This window comes from Cervus canadensis, chromosome 28 (assembly GCF_019320065.1).
Source record: "Cervus canadensis isolate Bull #8, Minnesota chromosome 28, ASM1932006v1, whole genome shotgun sequence".
NCBI lineage: Eukaryota > Metazoa > Chordata > Mammalia > Artiodactyla > Cervidae > Cervus > Cervus canadensis.
Window position 1 is genome coordinate 50,507,445 of NC_057413.1, and position 20,139 is coordinate 50,527,583.

The following is a 20,139-nucleotide window of genomic DNA, read 5'->3' on the forward strand; positions in this document are numbered from 1 at the left end:
CTTGCTTAAATATTCTGAACATTTTCTTAGCTGACTCAATGGTAACATGAAAAATACTGTATTTCCTCTTGAAATGTTCCTTATCTTTGAAATAAATAATATTTTCTTTTTCTAAGTTGGACTTAATTTTTTTCTCAATAATTTCCTGCTTAACTTGAGTTTCTGTACCTCCAAATTTTATCTAGGGTTTTTGTTGATGGTTTTAATTTTTTTAAATGTTTCAAATTTTTAAAAACAAATTCAATTTCAGTTCCATCAAGATAGAAACAGGGATGCAAGGAGCACTTAAGAAACAGGCAGATAACATTGGCCTTAGGAACGACAGAGCCTGGATATCCACCCAGGTGTTTTTCCTACTCTCCATCCTCAATACAGACATGCCTCTGAAAACCCCTAGAGGGCGCTGTTTTCTTGTTTGTTATCACTTTCCCCTTGTTTTCTCAATAGGAAAATGAAAAGAGTGAAGTATCGAATAGATAGTGCATCATAAAACAGAGCCTGTTCACGCCCAAGGGGAATGAGTGTGTGGAGTCAAAGTTTCTATCTCCCAGCTAAGGATGCAGAAGTCCCAGAGGAACAAGGTGCTTGGCCAAGGTCACTCTGCTATGTGTTAGTTGTTCAGTCGCAAAGTTGTTAGCAGTAGAGAGAAAGCTAGAATCCAGACCTCAATCCCAGACCTTCTCAGCTCCAGCACCTGCCCCTTTTGATGGGAAGAAACATAATATCCATCAGGAGGAATCTGCACACACAATTCTGGATGCACATCTCTCTTGCTTTACAATTTTCCTTTTCAAAGAGCACAGTTGCTGATTGATAGGCAAGAATATATTTTTAAAGGTATAATTCACTGGGATTTTCTGCCCTGTGACTCTACCTGGCCAGCTCATAAATCAGTCCTAATGATTTTCCTCATTAGCATTAACAGAGCTGGTTGCTGTTTACTGGGTGGGATGGTGATGGTGATGAGAATATCAATGATGGTGGTGATGGCTTACATATACCAGGCACCTTCCGTGTGCCAGGTGCCAGGCACCAGGCTAGATGCTTTATATACCTCTCTAGAAATGTACATAAATTGGGAAATTTCATGCTGTGATTCTGAATCCTTTGCCTTCATTATTGTTATGAACTTTCAGGGCACAGGTAAAATGTAAATGGAGACATTCCGCACACCTATTTGTTGGTGCTAGGAATCTAGATCCCTTCGGGTGACCTGAGTGAGCGTGTTTTGGGGAACTGGATTCTCTCATTAAACAGTCATCTATATATCCTACAGGGTTTGTCTTTGAGGGACCACAGAGGTACTGAAGGTATAAAAGTACATCTCTAGCCATTCCCAAGGTTACAACACAATGAATAAAAGCTACAATCAAAGTTTTATCCTATTGAAGCTAAAGAAACTGCAAGATCTTCAGATGGAATTCAAAATGGATCTGGAAAAAAAAAAAAATCACCGGACAATGAAAAATCAAATGCAAAGCTCTCTCCTAAATCATCAAAGCTGTGGGAATTCATCTGCTGAGTTGGACGGCTTCACTCTTGGGCACTCAGCTTCCCCTGAAGTCACGCCCCAGTGGCTCAGTCGGTAAAGAGTCTGCCCACAATGCGGGAGACCTGGGTTCGATCCCTGGGTCGGGAAGGAACGTGGAGAAGGAAATGACAACCTACTCCAGTATTCTTGCCTGGAAAACTCCATGGACAGAGGAGCCTGGTGGGCTACAGTCCATGGGGTCCCAGAGAGTCAGACACAACTGAGTGACTCACTTTCACTTTTCAGCTTCCCCAGAACCCCACTGGCACCCAGCGCACTTTCCATAAATAAATAACTCCGAGGTTGCTGACCTAGAGCAGTAGGGAGGCAGCTGCCTGCCCTCCCCGCACCCGGCCACCCCTGCTCGCCTCAGAGTAAAATGCCCTCTTACATTATTAATGCAACTCCCAAGACTCTGTGTCAAGTTTCCACAAAGTTTGCCAGAGTAATTAGCTGCCTCTTTTTAACAGGCAGTTTCAAGAGATCAGAAAATAAACTATTTTGACAATATTTTTTAAATGTTGTAAAAATCTTGATTCAACATTCTTCCTTTTCAGGAAGCATTGGTTTCTATAATTTTACCACCTGGCCTGACACCCTGAAATTTATTTAATACAATAGCAACCATGTTATTATTATTTCTCTTGCTTCCTTTCCTTCCTTCCACTCACAGATGTGTGAAGCATGACTCACCCTGGACTGACTCACTGAATGAGTGTGACCTCATGAAATACACACAGAGTGGGGGTCTCCAGGGGGCCATTTTCCATGACTCTGGGCACCAAGAAACCAATAGTCTTCTAGGCAACAAGATAGTCTACCACTCAATGCTGGGATCTTTTGTGTCCATGTACTTAATGCCATTGGGTCCATGGTTCTCTGTCTATCAAACAAAATAAACTAAATAAAAAATACTAAGCCAAATAAAATGTATTTCATTTCATTATTACTTAAATTTAAGGTAATCCTATTTTCTTTTTCAAAGAATATATCTCATATTTAAAATTAAGCAATCTATAAATTGGAAATAATTTAAAACTAGAGATATAAAGAAGAAAAAATGGCAAGTGCTTATAAGTTGACTATGCAAATATAATCCCTGTTAACAATTCTCTTCCTTCTCTGTGTTCTACACAAAGTTTTTTTATCTTTTTACATGTTGCAAAATTGATATCATACCGTATTACCAACTGGTATGTATCAAGATCCCACTATCTTCCACATCTTCTTCTTTCCTGTTAAATAATATCCAGAAAATTTCTACCATGCCCTAGTCGTTGGAAGCTCTGAATAATTGTGCAATAAATATAAATGTTTGGTATTATTAATATTATACCTTAACTGTGTAAAGATAGGTATAGACACTATGGGATAGGTACATGGGATTAGGGAATGGGAGATAGGGCTGAGAAGCCGATGCTAGAATTACTCCTTAGTCTCCTGAATTATCTTCTCTATAAAGACTTTAAGTGAACATCAGTTTGCATTGAAAGTAAAGAAACAAAGTGGGCTTGATTTCCAGAGAGGATTCTTGCCTCACTTCCCAAGAAGGGTACCAATTTTCTTAACTCTGACTTGTAATTTTGCCCATTGGGACTGTGATTCCCTCCACTGTGCCATGAAGACTATCTCCAAGGCTCCTTTCTCTCTGATAGCTTCTGCTGCCATCTTCTCTGTCTCACTTACAAACCTTCCTAGTAAAGGTAAAGTTATCAGCAAGACAGGCTCGTAAATTTTACCCCTGGAACAAAGGAAATAGGATAAAGGATTAACACAAAACAACCTGTGACCCTTGTCTAGCATTGCCAAGACAGTGGAAGGTCAGAAGCCTCTTTACTGTCTGACCACCTGGGACTGACTGCCGGGCCCGCAATCAGACGTTTTACATCAGCCCGTGTGGTCATCAGTGTGATCACCGGAGACTCCCACTGCTCGCCAGAAAACTGTGTCTTCTGTTTTCAGTTGAGTGTATTCCCTAGGCAAGGCCATTTGGAGCAAAATCCATTTGGCACGGTGGTAAAGAATCCGCCTGCCAATGCAGGAGGCGCAGAGACAATGTTCCATCCTGGGGTGGGGAAGATCCCCTGGAGAAGGAAATGGCAACCCACTCCAGTATTCCTGCCTGGAAAATTCCACGGACAGAGGAGTCTGACAGCCTGACAGTTCATGGGATCATGAAGAGTCGGACACAACTGAGTGCACACATACATACACTCACACAGAGACCATTTAGGGGAGTTTTAATCACAGTGATTTTCTTAAATAGCAGTGAGAGATCTCACTGCTATATTTAAAATGGATAATCAACAAGGTCCTTCGGTACAGCACAGGGAACTCTGCTCCATGTGATGTGACAGCCTGGATGGGAGGGGAGAGAGGGCAGTGAGATCTCTCGTAGAGGAGGCCTTGATTCCTGACAGCACGGATTAGGGCGGGAGGCACCCGTCCTTGCCGAGTGTCTGGAGCAAGTGTGGAGTCTGTGGTGGCCAGCTGTCATGTATGTGATTGTTGAACGATCAGGGCAGAGGCAATTTGGGTCTATATATTTGGTTGGTATAGGAAGAACCTTAGCACCCTGTGACCTAACCCACACAGTTTTTATTGAGTTGTTGTTGTTTAGGAGGTAAGTCATGCCCTACTTTTTCACGACCCCATCGACCATAGCCCACCAGGATTCTCTGTCCATGGGATTTTCCAGGCAAGAATGCTGGAGAGGGTTGCCGCTTCCTTCTTCAGGGGATCTTCCTGATCCAGGGATTGAACTTGCATCTCCTGAATCTCCTGCATTGACAGGTGGATTCTTTACCACTGAGCCACCAGGGAAGCCGATATTGTGACATTAACAAAACTCAAAATTCTTGATACCCTCCCTTCCTGCCTCCTTGCATTACTCTCTTCCAAGGCTCTGAAAAGACCTACTGGAGTGTTCGCCTGATCTTGTGTTGTTGTTTTTTTTTTAATTTGCAAATGTAAGATATTTATTTGAGCTGCAATTAGGTAAGACCAGTGTTTTGCCATGACAGCTTCGCCTCTGTTACATTTTCTCCAGTACCAGGTGATGCTGAAGTGGCCATGGGCATTTTGAGGACTTCACTCAGTAGAAAGTTAAACCGGGGAGGCATCAGAGGTACACAGGTGATGGAGGAGAATCAAGGTTTGAGGTGCACAGAGTTACAAGCTCGTCTCTGGTAAGTTGCCCCAGTCCTCACTTGTGTAAATTTGCAAACAGAGGACTTCGTTCTCACCAATGCCTGGTCAAACGGAAGTCGTCTCCCATCAGGAATGTACTCAAGAAAGCAGCAGATGCAATACTAAATTCACTATACGTTTTCAAGGTGAAGTAGCCAAAACAGACTTTATGTATTTGTAGCATGTAAGTCTGTAGTACTTCTACAACTAGTTGCATCTTTGCATTCCAACTATCAATACTAAAAATCAAATATCAACTGATCGTGCTGGTGGAACGATTAGATTATCTTTTTTCCTTCCCATAAAAGAAGGATATTTACAAAGTCGTTGTCAAAGGAAGAAGGAAGCAAAGTGTGTGTACTCAGAAAAATGCAAAGAAAAAAGTATTGCAGATGTGTGTTAAGGACTTACTAAAGCACGATTACTTTTCCAAATTTTTTTAAATGTCGGTGGTATTTGACAGCTTCTTTTTTAAAAATTTTTGTTTCGTGTTAGGGTATAGCCAATTAACAACGTTGTGATAGTTTCAGGTGTAGAGAAGGGACTCAGCCATACATGTACACGGATCGGTTCTCCCCCAGACTCCCTTCTCATCCAGGCTGTCATATAACATTAGGCAGAGTCCCCTGTGTTGTACAGTAGGACCTTGTTGATTATCTGTTTTAAATATAGCAGGGTGTATATGCCCATCCCAAACTCCCTAACTATCCCTTCCCCCCATTCTTCCCCCTGGAAACCATACATTTGTTTTTGAAGTCTGTGAGTCTCTTTCTGACAGCTTCTTTTGAACTTCTCATTTCTTTGAATTCCTTTCTCATTGTAAATAAATACTTCTGTGCCTAGTTTTATATTTGTAAACTTGGAGCTGCTTGTTGAAGAGGCTGACTGATTGCATAAGCTTCAGATCTCACAAACCCTGGATCTATCCTTGCTCCTAACCTAACCCTCGGTGCAAAAATATTTTTCTCGCAACAGCAAGAAAAATGGACTCTTCTTGATTGGCAAATGATGCTAAAAGCCATACAAAATTTAATTTGAGAATTCAAAAACCAGAGTGGTCAGAGGCAAGGGAGGAAAACAAAGAAGCTGGTTGTTCAAAGTCATTTTCCTAAAGGCCTCCTGAATTAATAATCCCTGCAAGTCCTAGGGTAAGGCCGATTTGATAAAGATAAGAGGCTGATTACATTAATACTATTTTGCTTTGCAAATGAAGGCTGAGAGGAATGGCTTAGGACCTGCTCCACAGGACAATCTTTCAAGAGTCACCATAGACCATTTCAATTCATAATCATCTTTGCCTTCCTGGGGATGTTTTCTAATGATGTTTTTAACTTATGTCCAAGCATAACATCTCCCAGGGAGTTGTGATAGTTGCTGGAAAGTATGATAAAGAAATATATGTTACAAGCTCTTAGAGGTAGTCCTGTGGTAAAGTCCTACCCATGCTTCTATAAGAACTTAGTCCTCCCTCCCTCCCTCCATCTGTCCTTCCTTCCTCTCTTCTTTTTCCATTTCTAGCAGGGAAGTTGGATAATGAAGGAGAAATAAAGTGCCCAACTATTACATGATCTTCTGAGGGAAGAGGTTTAAATGCACCCACATATCTAGTAGAATAACACACAGTTAAAAGCATGGGTTTTGGAAACCAACAGATCCGGGGATGAGACCCACTTTCAACAGAGCCTTCAGATCCAGGCAAAAGCTGACATAGGAATAGGCATAACTAATTTTATTAAGAGACAAAACACTGGGTTGACTAAATCATCTCAAATAGATTTCATGGAGACTAAATGTTCTTTTCTCTGTCATTGATTAGTTTTGGTGTGCTTGTATCAATAGCTTTAGCCAGAAAGATTAAGATGTATTGATTCTACTATATGGGATGTTATAGTTACTATTTCCAAAGTATTGGAAAATGCTGGGTTAAACAAGGTTCAAGTTTTCTTGACTGATTTTTTTCTGCTTTTATAGACTGATGTGCACTGTGGATTTGCACGAGGAGGAAGGAGTACGTTGTGTTCCTCAAACTTCTTTAGCCAGAGGATCTATCTTTGGGTGGGGTACGTCAAGGATGTGTGTTCTATGGGATATACTTTCAGAAAGAATCCCCAGTCTTAAGAGATTGAACCACGACTCTTGCCCACATGTATCTCAACAGCAAACCATCTTTGAGCCACGTAGATGTCTGCAGGCTGTTTATTTAGTTGCCCTTTAATCTGTCTACATGTTTCTTTGGGTCCCTGTGCATCCCTGTAGAGGACTACACATGCCCATGTAGAGGCCCTGTCCTGGTTCTTCTGTTAAATTGAATTTTCCAACATAAATTTAAAAGGGGGAGGCTTTATAAAAAAGATTTTTTAAAAAATGGAAACCAAGACAATATGCCATTTGTCCAAACACAGAATAAACTTGGCATCCTGAGATGTTCAACCATGTCATGTCATCACGCCTCCTAATGGGAGAGAGGGCCCACTAATTGCTGAGATTGAATCATCTCATTTTAGGGCAGAGTTACTAACCGATGCCAAACCAATTTGCCACTCTGTTAACTTTAGAAATTAAAACACTAATAGATGCAAGGGCTTTCCAAACACAGGGATAGTATTTCAATACTAAATAAACGTTGTTGCCAGGGAAAGGGGTGTTTTCTCTTCTATTTCTTTGCCACAAAAGGAACATGGGCTCTAGGGCTTTTTGGCTCCAGTGGAAATAAACATATTTTAGGGAGAATGGATTCCACCAGCAGGTCCCCATTTCTCTTGGAATTTTTTAAGGTCAAGAAACTTCTCTTGACATTTACAACAGATTCTTCAACTTGCAGCTGTATCCAGCTCAAACTATTCTGGTGGTGTTAGTCACTCAGTCCTGTCTGACTCTTTGCGACCCCATGGACTGTAGCCTGCCAGGTTCCTCTGTCCATAGAGTTCTCCAGGCCAGAACATTGGAGTGGGTTGCCATTCCCTTCTCCAGGGGATCTTTCTGACCTGGGGATTGAACCTGGGTCTCCTGCATTGTAGGCAGATTCTTTTCCATCTGAGCCACAAAGGAATTTTTCTAAAGATAACCAAAAAGGAGAAATAAGAAGAATAGCTTTCCTAAATCACATATATTATATATGTACGTGAAATTAAAATGTGTATCTATATTTGTATATGTATATAAAATAAAAGCATATGTATTCATGGAGAAGGCAATGGCACCCCACTCCAGTACTCTTGCCTAGAAAATCCCATGGATGGAAGAGCCTGGTAAGCTGCGGTCCATAGGGTCACTAAGAGTTGGACACGACTGAGTGACTGCACTTTCACTTTTCGCTTTCATGCATTGGAGAAGGAAATGGCAACCCACTCCAATGTTCTTGCCTGGAGAATCCCAGGGACGGGGGAGCCTGGTGGGCTGCTGTCTATGGGGTCGCACAGAGTCATACACGACTGAAGTGACTTAGCAGCAGCAGCAGCACCATTCATGTGTGTATGTATACAATACATAATCCTTCCGTTAAGGAATCTTTGAGGTAGAGGGTAGAATTTCTGAAAATAGAAAATACCAACTACAAACAAATGTCCCAGCCATCAACAATGGCCCTTTTTCTGAACTCCTAGAACACTTAACTGAACAGCCCTCCTTTGCTCTAGTGTTTGCTGATACTCTCTCCTCTGAGCACTTGTGAGCTCCTTCAGGGTGGAAACCTTGCTCCCACTTGTGGGTTCCCCAGTCCCTGGGGCAGTGGCAAGCTTGTACCAGAGGCTGGATAAATGTTTGTCAGGGTAAGATATGTTGAACTTGGAGACCAGCTTGCTAGCACTCACTACTATTATCTCCATGAGATTGGAGACAAATTCTTTCACCTCTCTGGATCATAGTTTCTATGCATCTCAAACAAGCAAGTTGAATCCATGATCTTCCCTAGATCCATGATCTTCCCTGGACCTAAATACCCCCAAGTCTGTTTCTCTACCTCAAGGTCTTCACCAGCAAAGTGAGGATAAAATCCTGATTTAGCTCTGGATACAGACAGAGAAGGGGCTTCCCTGGTAGCTCAGCTGGTAAAGAATCCACACACAATGCAGGAGACCCCAGTTTTTTCAATTCCTGGGTCCAGAAGATTGCCTGGAGAAGGGAGAGGCTGCCCAATCCAGTGTCCTTGGTCGTCTCTGGTGGTTCAGATGGTAAAGAATCCTCCTGCAATTCGGGAGACCTGGGTTTGATCCTTGGGTTGGGAAGATCCCCTGGAGGAGGGCATGGCCAACTCACTCCAGTACTCTTGCCTGGAGAATCATGGAAGGACAGAGGAGCCTGGCAGCCTGCAGTTCATGGGGTCACAAAGAGTCAGACACAACTGAGCAACTAGGCACAGCACAGACAAGAAAGGATTTCTCTCTCTTTTCCTAAGTGTTTCCTGCTGTGACCCGTGACTCTACATGTAGGAAGAGGTCACCAGCCCCAGGATATGTTTAGAGAATGTGCAAATCTTCCTTTTCATGTTCTTCCCTGCTGGCTCATATGATTGAGCTTCCCTGGCAGCTCAGATGGTAGAGAATCTTCCTGCAATGCAGGAGACCCAGGTTCGATCCCTAGGTCAGGAAGACCCCTGGAGAAGGGAATAGCTAACCCACTGTGGTATTCTTGCCTGGGGAATTTCATGGACAGAGGAGCCTGGCAGATCACAAAGAGTTGGACACAACTGAGGGACTAACATTTTCACTTTTTTTTTCACGTTCTAACCCTCGTGACATGGTAACTGAATTTCACCACCACAATAATCCCTGTATTTGTTTTGTGTTTTATATTTTATAAATACTGTCTCGTGTAGTTTATCTTTTGATACTCACAACTGCCTCACAAAGTAGGAAGGAAAGATATTATTCCCAGATATGGAAATGCGTCTCAGAGAAGTAAATTTGCCTAAAGGCACCCAGTAGTTATGCTGGTCTGAATTGAGCCTGAGGGTTCTTTTTCCCTGGACTCCGTCTCTGAATTTAGGCATCATGACCAGGAAGCAAATCTATAACTTGGGGGAGAGGGGTGAGGGTGATACTTAGGACCCATACTTTCAACCCCCTTCTGCATGAGCATTCAGCAAACATCGTTAATGTCTCATGTACTTCAGTCCCAGAGCTGGTATAATGCCAGTACATTAATTCAGTATTTTCCACAGTGTATTTCATGAAGCATGGTGTGATTTCCCTGAAAAAAACAAAATCTTGCAGTCAAATAATTGCGAAATACTCCATCTGCACCCTCTCTTAGAGCTTTTCCACCATGTATTTGCAAATGAAAAGGCTGAGAAGTTCTGCGGTAAAGAGCCCTATTCAAACACTTGTAAATTCAATAGTTTCAAAACTATATTTAGAACCTTTGTGCATGAAATATTATTGACAGGTTTCTGCCCACAGACCTTCCTGAGATCCTGCTGTAATAACAGTATAGATCCACGGAAGGGATAATCTCAAAAGGATAAGGGAAATGGGACAAGACTACCAAGGGACATAGAATTTAGACAAATTTCTGGAGGTAAGAAGGCGGCTGGGAGCACAGTGACTGATGGTACAGAACAGAACAGACTCCAAGGGGGCTGCAGAGGAGGTGGGGGCCATGTGCTCTTCCAGGACCCCAGAGAAGCTGTGGGCTTGAACTTGGCCAAATCCACAGGGAGCGGGAGGTGTGATGTGGGGCTCAGCTGGAGTGACTCACTAGAAGTCTATCCTTGAACAGCTGTCCCAGTGGAGTTTACCTCCAGGCTGAAGATGGAAGGTTCTCGGGACTCCCCTGGGGGTTCAGAGGTTAAGACTGTGCTTCTAGTGCAGGAGGTACATGTTCTAGCCCTGGTTGGGGAACTAAGCTCCCTGGGGAGTTTCTTCTCCCCAGGAAGCTCTCTGAGTCGCTGGGGAAAGGTGCTTCCAATGTGCGTGTGGAACTGCCCCCAATCCTTCTCTTGGAGATCCACTTCCTTTCTACTCACTGTGAAGTGGCTTCCTCTGTCTCTCTTCCCTCGTAGGATAGCGTGGAAAGACTCGAAAAAGGCACAAGTAGAGAATCAAACCAGAGTTATGAGGAGTTAAGAATGTCAAGATGAAAAATGTAACAGAAGAGCCAGAAAACAAAGGAAACCTTTCAAATGCTGCCTGCCATATCAGTAAACAAACGATGTTGCAGCTGTCATGCCATCAACCTCTGCAGCCCTGAGAGGACTCAGGATGGAGAAAAGCAAGATACTGGCCCTAGAGAGCTAAGGTGCATGTCAAAGGAATGATTTCAGTGAGCCCAGCCTCGTGCAACTGCCTGGCTAGAGAAAAAGACTAAATTCATTCACTTGAGGTATCTGGAGTTTTTTTTGTTTTTTGTTTTTTAAAATTAATGGTCATCTTTTGATGTTCTGACCACCTGATTCTTGTTGCAAAAACTGCATATATTCTGGCTCCTCCCTTATCTTTTCAGAGCAGTCCTCCAGAGCTACCTGAGAGGCTGTCTTCTGGGCCTAAGTCCTCAGAAAGTCCATGGAATAAAACATAATTCTCAATTTTTAGGTTGTGTTTTTTTCACTTGACAAAACATAGAGAGAGAGAGAGAGAGAGATAACATGAGGGAAGTAACAAGAAGCAGAGGTCAAATCCAGAAGGACAACACCCAGCTAAGATGAATTACAGAAAAAATAGAGGGCAGGGCCACGCCTGACACGTGATGTACTCAGCACAAACATGCAAGAGCAAGACCCCAAACAGGTGAAGTTCCTGTCCTGGGAGCCAGTCAACCTTCTGTTAATAATAGGGCAGACCAGCCGTAACAAAGTGCAATGTCAGGAGCATAAAGCAAACAGGGGATAAGGAAAGAGAGCAGTACAGTTCTGTTGTGTAGAGTGAAGATGTTATTTGAGAAGCGACACTGCAGAAAGTAAGGAATTGTGCCTCGTTTAATCCATGTTTGCTGAATGAAGGAAAGAATGAAAGAATGAGGATAGACGAGTGATACGGCCCTGAGAAAGGCAGCCCTCACTGTTCTCACCTACAACCGAGCAGTTCCCCTCGGTAATCCCCGAGCCCTGTCCATCATAATTAGAAAGCAGGCTTTGATCCCACCCAGAAGAACCACTGCAATTGTTGAGACCAGGCATTTGTGACTTCGGGGGACATCCCATCTGTCCTACGATGTGTTAGGAGACCGAGGCAATGCTTTATCACAGGCTGGATCGCTTCTCTTGGCAAATGGTCTCCCCAGAGGTCCTGAGAGCTGGGGTTTTATACTGGGGCTATTTTTAGTTGTCCGCAGAGGCTGCTGGGACCTATTGCTTCAGGAGGGGCTGGTGAAAACTTTACCCAGGGGAGAGGCATTGCCTTCTGTAATCTTAGCCTGAAGAACTCTCTAATAAGATGTGAGGATTTACAGCCTCTGAGAACTGGATGCCTCCTTCACGAAATACAAGATCAGGTAGCTGTGCTCTGTACCCGGCAGTCAGCAAGAAATGGGCCAAAGTTATTTTGGTCGATGGGGTGGTAATAGTTCCCATTCAAAATCTTTTGCTAAATAAAAGGGACTGTTGTGCTTTGGGACTGATTGATACTTGGAAAGTCTCAGCTGGGGGCAGGTCCAGAGAAGATGCCCCTCACATTGAGTTTTCATAAGGGCATCCCAGCAGGGTCTGTGTTCCAAACTGCATGTCCTTTTCTTGCCAGTAAAACAAGGCAGGTATAAGGTCTGGTTGGGAGATTCTGAGCTAGGTATGTAATCTGCCAATGTTTCTACCTCCTTCTCTGTTCCAGGATAATAAGGGCAAGGCTGCCTGTAAAACCTACTGCTGTTGAAATCATCTTCCCAAAGCACAGTCTGACCTTGCAAGTTCCTAGTTTTAAAACCCTAGATACTCCCTGCTACAGATGAAATGCTATCTAAAAGTCCTAGGTGTCATTCCAGACCTTCTGTATTCCAGGACAATCCCAAGGCTTAATTTTGCTTCTACTGTGCCTCTACCTTCAGCTTCTCTTGTGCTCCAATCAAACTATATCACTGAATGTTCCCTATAAAGATATTTTCCATTTCCATGCCTGTGATGGACCTCATGTTTGTATACTCCCCACATTCATATTGAGAAACCCTCAGTTTTACATATAGGAGCCTATTTCATCCTCATAATAATCCAGTGAAAGGTTAAATAAATTGCCTAAGTCCACACAGCTAATAAGAGACATGATCAGGATGAGAATCACACAGTCTGGCTCCAGGTTTTCTGCTGAAACCACTAAGCAAACTGGCCTCTCAGTGACATAGTATTGAGAAGGATGATGTGATTGCTGAGGCCTAGCATCTCATCCTTGGTTCCAGGTCCCATCTCCCACCTGCATGCCTACATTTCCTTCAGAGTTTCAAGTCTGCCTCTTCGGTAAAGCCCTCCCTGATAAGTCCAGCCCTCTTCCATTTCTGAATGCCTTCGGTGCTTATTTGATAATGTGTATCACGTATTCTTGCAACTGATTCTCTCTCAGTTCTCATGTTAGTTTCTAAATACTTTACAGTGGGTGTTAATACTTCCTTCTAGCCATCAGGGCAGAGCCTCACCAGTGAAGGTCCCCAGCTTAGACTGCTTTTCGATTGCTCACAACACCTGCACACCAAGTGTGGAGTACAGGCTTCATAAAAGACTCATCAGCCTGTGTGTTTGGAGATGGATTAAAGGGATGCACAGGAAGGACCAGGCAATTGGCCTGAACTCATTCTTGCAGCTACACATTGTTTATGATGGATCAAGAGCTCACTACACTTAAAGAAAATCACTCAACCTTCACCCTCATATCTTCTCAGTAAGCAGCCCCCTTGCCCCACCCCAGATAATCCCCCTTGCTTTAACATGGCAAGTTGTTTTGACTGAGGAGAAGTGCCTTGATCTCTGTGTCTAATTTCCAGACTTAATGCTACTTGGTCCAAGTGGCCAATGGGGCAACATTTTCAGTCCTCAAAGTTACTGCTGCTTTGATGGATAACACCACAGAGAGACCCTCAGTGGGCCTGGGCGTGGCCAGTGGATGCTGACAGCTTTACTGAGATTCACAAGCTCTACAATGAGCTATAGAGCTTTGCCTAGTCAGTTGCCATTTGAAAACAATTGATTCATATGAACTTATAGCACAGATACTATTTATCGAGGAGAATAATTTTCACTGGCGATTTCTTTCTTTTGTGGGTAGGACCACTCTTCTGTTTCACTAAACCCAATCACTGAACCTTTTATTTTTAAACAAGGGGATAAAGACCCAAGGCAGGGCCTGTGACCACATAGCTGACGAGTCTTCATGCTGCATCTGAACCCAGGTCACCCTACAGTAGTACTGTCTTATACAACCTTCTGAGATGCTAGAAATATTCTCTAGGTGTACTTTTCAATATAGTGGCCAGTAGCCACATATGTCTCATTGGCACTTGAAATGTGGATAGCATGACTAAGGAACTGAATTTTTAGGAATTTTTTTTTCAGTTAAATTAGTTTAAATTTAAATGTCACATGGAGCTAGTGACTAGTGTTTTGAACAGCACAGTTCTAGAAGAACCAAGACAGTTAACAGACGGCTGCTATTATAAATACAAAAAGAGTATCCACCAAATTCTTTCCTTTCTTGCCACCATAAGAGAACAGGACACAAATACTTCTGTAGATGGGAAAAAACATGCAGTAGTACACCAATTAACAAAAGGCCCTCATGTCAGTTATTCATTACCAGCTTACATATTTACCCTGCAATTGTTATCATTGAAACCTCAGAACATTAGTGGTTTCGTAAACAGTGAATCCTCTTGTTGATGTTAGCTGTTGCCATGTTACGGTTGTGCACCAAGCTGGGCAATAATGAGGAGCTGGCACTTTTACAAACCCATAGCTCATGAAAGGATGCAGAGAGCTCTGCTTATAAAGCATAAACATGGGGCATGGCTTAGAGCCCAGGTTTCTAATCTTTGTCCCTACAAGATTACACAGAACACTTGGTTTCAGGGCTGAAAACATGTTCCACTCACAGGGAGTCATCTCATATTTTTAAGGGAGTGTCATTTGGTAGAAGAGCTGCCAGTCAGTGAATTTTCCAATGGACACAATATAATTTACACACAAAATCAACCTGGATTCTCCGGGCCTGGGTATTGGAAGACAGCTTAAAATAGCATTCCCTTTTAAGAGTAGAGAAGTCCTCTTTTCCTACGGGTTTTCAAGGGAACTCATGGAATCACCAGAGGCTTGAATGGTAAGAAGTTAAAAGATGAAAAGATAGCATTGTATTTTGGCTTTTGTTGATGAATGATTAGCTGGGACATCTATTTTCCTGTCCCCTCATTACTCAGAACTTAAAGTGCAAAATAAAGACAACATAGTCTTAAAAGAAAATGGAAAGATGGAAGGTCAGCAAGCAGCTTTTGACTGAAGGCCAACATATCTGCAATAGCTAACTCCCATAATATCACTTTAAGGTCATTATCATTAGACTTTAGTCTAGTTGAACTTTATGACTATATTCCAAACTCCAATTCAGACTTGACTTCAAGGGACCAATATTTGAAAGAAAGGAGAAGCAACTCAAGTGAAATGAGGATCTTAAAGTCAATTTTGACAACCTCCATTTTGGCCAAGATGGATGAAAAGGAAACAGATTTCCACTTACCAATAGAAACTTTCTTTAAACAACAGGTAAGGCAGACAAACTATGTGAAGTGATGGTTTTCAGACACTGGAGACATAGGACCCCAATAGAGACTGATTCTCTCTGAGTTGAGGAAACAGCAGAGCCTGATATTTCAGAAAGAAGGCCAAGGCAGCTAGAATTCACAGATCTAAATAACAGACAGGATGGAGGTGCAGAGAGAGTGATAGTGATAGAGTTAGAGATAGATAGATAGGTAGATAGATGCAATCCATATTTTTAACCTGATGGAAAATTAACTCAAAATGGATCTTAGAGTTAAATATAAAACCTAAAACTGAAAAACTTCTAGAAGAAAATATAGGAGAAAATCTTTGTGACCTTGGAGTAGACAAACAGTTCTTAGAACAGAAAAGGCACAAACCATAGAGGAAAGAAATCGATACAAGGACTTCATCATAATCTCAAATTTCAGTCTTCAAAACACACTTATGAAAAGGAAAAGTCTCTCTAAACTGTGTGAAAAATATTTATCTGATAAAGAAATTGTATCTTGACTATATAAGAAACTCTTAAAATTCAATAATATTGATATGACAATGCTAACATAACAATAATAAGCAAAATATTTGAATAGGTACTTCATCAGAGAAGATGCAACAAGAGCTAGTAACCACATGAAAAGATGTTTAACATCATTAGTCATTAGAAAAAAAATGTAAATCAAAGCTGCCATGAAAGATCATTATACGTTTACCAGTACACCTACAACTTAAAAGATGGACAATATCAAGTACTGGGAAAGAAGCAATTAGAAATCTTTTATAAATTCTTCCAGCCACTTTGAAAGGAACTTGAAAGATTTTTTAAATAAGGTTAAACATTCACTGACCATATGCCCCAATAATTCCACCCTTAGGTATTTGACCAAGAGAAATGAAAACAAAATGAACACAAAAGCTTATATATGAACACTTATAGCCATTTTATTAATAATAGTCAAAACCTGGGAAAGAACCCAAGTGTCCGTCAACTGCTGAATGAATGAACAAATTGTGGTACAGTCACACAATGGAATATTACTTAGTAACATAAAGGAACCACCTAAAGATGTATGTACTGATATGGATGAATTCAGAAACATTACGCTAAGTGAAAGAAACCACACACAAAAGGTTACAGAGATTAATTCAATGTATACAATACTTTTGAAAAGGCAAAACTATGATGATAGAAAGATGTGTGGTTTCCAGGATTCAGGGTGTGGCTGGGAGGGGACCCGTAGCAAAGGGTCAAGAGGGGATTTTCTTAGATTATGGAGATATCCCTTATCATGATTGTGATGACAGTTATACAACTGTATATATTTGTTCAAAATTCACTAAAGAGTGCACTTACAATTCCTGTAAAATTTAGTGTATGTAAATTATGTCCCAACGAAATGGACACTCAAAAAAGGAGGTACATACTAGGATATATAATATAATACCATCTGTATTAAACAAAAGGGGAAAAAGATAATTTCAAATATATGAACATACATCTATTTGACAGGATTGTTTAAAATGTTTCAGGAAGCATAGAAGAATAGAATAAATAGAATAGAATAAACCACCTCAGAAAATGGAAATGGAATGCCTGAGGGAGAGAGGTAGGGAAGGGACAATTTTTTGTACCTTTCAAATTTTCAACCATGTAAATGGTGTGTGTGTGTGCTAAGTCACTCAGTCATGTATGACTCTTTGAGACCCTAAAGACCATTGCCTTCCAGGCATCTCTGCTCCTGGGATTCTCCAGGCAAGAATACTGGAGTGGGTTGCCCTGCTCTCCTCCAGGGGATCTTCCCCACCCAGGTATCAAAGACATCCAGCATCTCTTATATCTCTTGCATTGGTAGGTGGGTTCTTTACCACTAGCACCACCGGGGAAGCGTTGTGCAAATGGTAAATGTATTCAAAAGGGGAGAAGAGTCAGTTGGGCTCCAAAACCTGTAACTATTCAACATGAGTTGAGTTGAAGTCCTGTTTCTATGTGAGAAAGAGAGGTAAAAAGATAATTATCACATTGTTTTGGGTTAAATTACATCTCCCCAAATTCGTATGTTGAATCCTAATCCCCAGGGCCTCAGAATGTGACTACATTGGAGACAGTCTTTTACTGAAGTAATCGAGTCAAAACGTGATCCTTAGGGTGAGCCTAATGGGATCATTATGGCAGACCCCTAATCCAATATGACTGTGTCCTTGTACAAAGAGGAAATTAGGACACTTCTGACCTCCAGAATTGTGAGAACATATGTATCTGTGTACCACCAGGCTATGGTACTTCGTTATGGCAGCGTTAGCAGACTGATATACTGAGGTGAGATCCAGCCTCGAGGGGCCAAGAAAAGCTTGGGCGAGGGCCCAGAGTCATGAACTGACATGAAGTGTGCAGGAAAATAGGGCTTCCAGATGGCTCAGTGGTAAGGAATCCACCTGCCAATGCAGGAGATGCAGGAGACTCGGGTTCAATCCCTGGGTGGGGAAGATTCCCCTGGAGAAGAAATGGCAACCCACACCAGTATTCTGGCCGAGACAATCCTATGGACAGAAGAGCCTGGAGGGCTACAGTCCATGGGGTTGCAAAGAGTCAGATGTGACTGAGCACGCAGGTGCAGGGTAAAACAAGTCAACAAGTTTCAAGGCAAAGTGCGAGTGAAGAGTAGTCGGTGATGAGGTCTTGGCTAAAAGCCTGATGGGGCATGAAGACCTTTTGATACATTCTCTCATGCCGGCCTTTTTCCTGGGGGTAGTGGGGAGCCACTCCATAGCCAAAAACAGGGAATGGTGTGGTCAGATGCCAATCTGGTGACTGTGTGGGGCTTCTTAGGAGGAAGATGGGTCTGGGGGCAGAGTGACCAGTTGAATAACTGTGGCCAAGATGATCGTGGCCAGTGGTGGCCAAGATGGAGAGGAGAGAACACTTTAGGCAGTGAAACTGACTGCGTGGTAAAGAAGCAGAAATCTCAGTTACTCAGAAGTTTTAGTTCATACAATTGGTGACACAGCTCACAAGGTTGTGGGATGAGGTATGGATGCAGGGACTGCCATTAACTTTTCAGTCCCTTTGGAGAAAAAAGGTCCAAACTATACTAAAATAACATCAATCAAAACTTTGTGCTGAATCCACATTATACTTTCCCCCAACAAAACATAAAGTACCAAGACACACATTTAGATAATACATAAATCAGCAACATGCTCGGTCGCTTTTCTCAGAAATTCATCTGGTTGAAATCAAGGATATAAATATTTGGATATATATCCAGACGCTCAGCTGAATGAATAAATAACTAAAAAAGCAGACAGTCATTATACACAATATATTTACATTTGAAAGTTTCACCTAATCTTCGAAATGAAACTTAAGTAGATGTTTGTTTGGTCCTGTCCTACATGGTTAAGTGGAAATGCTTTTTAATTTGCTTATCCATCACCCTAAACATTGCTTTGCTCATGATATTCTCCTCCAATATCATGCTACTCTCAGTTGCCTTCAGGATAAAATCCAAGCTGCTCAGCATGCCATGTAAGACCATGCATAATATTTTGTAATAGTTTATAAGGGAAAAGAATCTGGGAAAAAAACAGATCTATATGAATCATCTTGATGTATACTTGAAACTAACACAACATTGTAAGTCAACTACACTCCAATGAAACAAACAAACAACAACAAAAAGACAGAAGGAGAATAAAAGATATAATTAAAAAACGAAAAGAGTGTGCTCCTGGTTCTTCAACCTCAGCATCTGTGCTGCCTCGATGGGCATCTTCCCTCCACTCCAGCCTCACAGACCTCCTTGCACACACGTGTGTATCCACAGTGCCCTGTGTCTGCTGAGCCCACGGCCTGTCACATCCCCATGGCGCCTCACCTGAGTCACATCTCCATAAGCAAATCCAGCTGCCTGTCCCTCATTTCCTCAGTGGGATTTCTTAATTCCTCGACTCTGATGGGGAATTTTTGTTTGCCTCCAAAGCAAATGGATTCAGTGTGTTGCTTATGAAAACCGCCAGGAAGGAACCGGGAGGTGAGGGGAACTATTCTCCCCGATCTTGGCCAAGGAAAGAGTCTCAAACCCCAGACGGTGACAGAAAAGAATGGAAACCCTGTGAGTCAAAAAGATTGTAAAAACTGAGCGTATCTATCAATGCAGAACTTAACCATATATTCACAATGTACATGCATTTATTCATTTACAAATTATAGTAAAGTACTACTACAAGAATACATTGTGCATGTGATGAAATACATAAAATAACATTGAAGAAAACTAGGTTTACCTCAAATAGAAATACTGCTTAATACTTTTCATCCTAATTACAGCATTCTAACAGCCTGTGGACTAGGTTGAATACTCTATTTTGGATACCAGCCTATGAGTTTAAGAAACAGTTGCTAGGGCCTGTATGTTGGCTGACTCCAGAAGGGCACCATTTACATTTTCTGTGAATGGTGCTCCCCAACTTTGCTCCAGGCACAAGAGGCACAACACTTGTGCGTGGGGGCCCTGTGAGAGTTTCGTCAGAGACAGACCCTGAGGACGCGCTTTCCAAGGAACAGACTTCGCGTGAGCTGAGTGAAAAGGCATGTGGATTTCTTGCTGGCCCTGCCAGTCACACCCAAATCGGGAGATCCTCATCATTGTCAAACAGTCTCCTTGAGAGGATAACACATGTGCCAGACACATGACGCTGATACAGAGCTGGAGCCACATGCCCTGGTCAAAGACTGTAAGAGCTGGAAGGGCCTGCATTT

At 42.1% G+C, this 20,139-nt stretch overlaps 1 protein-coding gene and 1 long non-coding RNA gene across 2 annotated transcripts in view; one reads left to right on the plus strand and one right to left on the minus strand.

The window, feature by feature from the left end:
* The window catches only part of CLIC5 (chloride intracellular channel 5), a 162,653-nt gene that overhangs the window by 135,974 nt on the left and 6,540 nt on the right, over nt 1–20,139 (minus strand). The window lies entirely within an intron of this gene.
* Nucleotides 3,921–11,233, plus strand: LOC122429215. The gene is made up of 3 exons (XR_006265950.1): nt 3,921–4,028; nt 4,581–4,719; nt 10,719–11,233. It is a non-coding gene; the product is annotated as an uncharacterized LOC122429215 (long non-coding RNA).